Source organism: Centruroides sculpturatus, unplaced genomic scaffold (assembly GCF_000671375.1).
Source record: "Centruroides sculpturatus isolate CEXI.00-Female unplaced genomic scaffold, Cexi_2.0 scaffold625, whole genome shotgun sequence".
NCBI classification, from domain to species: domain Eukaryota; kingdom Metazoa; phylum Arthropoda; class Arachnida; order Scorpiones; family Buthidae; genus Centruroides; species Centruroides sculpturatus.
The window spans coordinates 397,615-399,871 of NW_019384830.1; positions in this window are offsets into that span (position 1 = coordinate 397,615).

The following is a 2,257-nucleotide window of genomic DNA, read 5'->3' on the forward strand; positions in this document are numbered from 1 at the left end:
TTTTAATTAAAATAAATATTTTTAAGTATATTTTTATCTATTAATTAAACTATATTATTTAATTTAAAAGAATTAAAAAAAAAAATAATTATCTTTACATCTAAAAATATCAGTAATTGTTCTTTATGATATATTGACAATAATAATTTTCTTAGAAAAATCTTGAACAGTCCATAAAATTTGTTATTAATGAATGTTGTTACTTGTTTCCTGGATCAATGTCGTCTGTCCCGAATTCTAGAACAATTTCTCTGCTTTTAAATGCTTTATACTTTATAATTAATAATTTAAAAAAGTAAATATAACATCAAGAAGTTATATTAAAAAAATAATAATAATCAAGAATTACTTTAAATTATAAAAATATATAAATGATATTTATAATTAATTTTGTCATTTTTATAAATAAAAATGTGAAAAATCTTTAATGAAATTCCTAAAATATCAACTCAATTTGTCATTAGTACAATGGGTACAAATAAACAAAGATGCTGGATGATGTAAAATATTGTTTTTAATTTTTAAATAATTATATAAATCTATTAATTTTTTTATAATAAAAGAAAAAAAAAACACACTTTTCTTTTAAAAAAAAGAAAAAAATTTATTATATTTATACTTGATTTATAGCTTATGGAGGTATGTAAGATACCACTCAAGAGAGGAGGAAAGTAATGATTGTAACTTTTGTACACCCTTTAAATTGATGAGGAAGTAAAGATATGAAAAATACTTCATCGATAAATAAAAAAAAAATAAAAAAAAAAACAATAAATGAAAGATGGAAAAAAACCTGTTGTTAGTGGAGCAACTTCTTAACTCGAGAAGACATTTCCTAGCGCTATTTGTCAGTTTCTTAAATTGTCCAAAAGGATGGGCTACAAAGTGGAGCAACTTGCGCGAATCTGTAAGATCTGCAGCAGCAGTGAGTGTGTTCGTCAGTATCATTTCTCTCGGCTTGAGGACGAGGCTATGTGAGCTCTGTACCATTCGATCGTAACAGCATCACCAAGCTGGCTGTTGCCGGTGTTGAAAGTGTTACTCTTCTATATCAATCCAGCGAGCTTATCACTTTGCAGCATGTTTGGTGGCAAGAAAAAAAGTATGTATCATTTATAAATGCTCTTATTTAATTTTTTTTTTACATTTTCTTTAATTGTATTTATTATTATTATTATTTTTTTTTCTAAAATTTTTAGTATTTTATAAAATAATTCTTGGATATATTTTAAAAGGTAATTGAGTTTAATTTTCTGTTTATAACTGTTGACGAACAACTGTTGCTATATTTGGAAATTAGTGGATGATTGCTTGACTTTTTTTTACTTGTCTTTTACTTCATTTCTATACTTTGCTGCTAGTCACGTTGCATAATATCATTTTCTGCACTATGTTTTTTTTTTTTTTTTTTAGAAAATACATATGTTTCACTGTTGTTTATTTAAAAAATAGCAACATTTAATGAGGTTTTAAATCGATATTTTTACATTTAAATCTCTAAAAATTGTCATCTTATAAGAAAACATTAAGTGAATGCTAGTATCACATTTATTACTTTTTAAAATACCTTAAAGATACTTTAAATTAATGATTATACAATTACAGTATTTAGACTAAACTGTATATAGTTTTAAAATTGAATACATTATGCATTACAAAACGAAAAAAAAATTCACTCGTTTAACCTGATAAATAAATAATTAATAAAAACATTAAATATATTGATTTTAAATAGAATTATTTCAGTCACATGATTTTTTGTAAAAATAATCTAACCCTGGATACATGAAAGTAGAACACAAGTCATAAAATAGAATTGTTTCTGTGTTAAAACATCAAATGACTAAGTACATATACAATTAAATACATTAAAAATTGTATAAATATGTTCGTATAAATATTTTTCTTTTAATTTATTAAAATTTACTGTATAAATAATTTAAAATACTGTATATATACAAAGTATATTTTGGAGACTTTCCAAAAAATCTAAACAAAAATTTTTATGTTATTAATAGGGGGTCTGATGTGTTGTATACTAAAACATGGATTTATCATGATGCAGATAAAGCTTCTTGTATAAAAATAATTTTAAAAATTAAATATTATTCTTTATATAATTACATTAAATATATTTATTTGTAAAAATTATATATTAAACTGTAAAGTTTTATTTATTATTATTATTATTATTATTATTATTATTGTTGTTTATTAAGCACACGAAAATTTGTATATAGCACTTTCGTTTGTAACA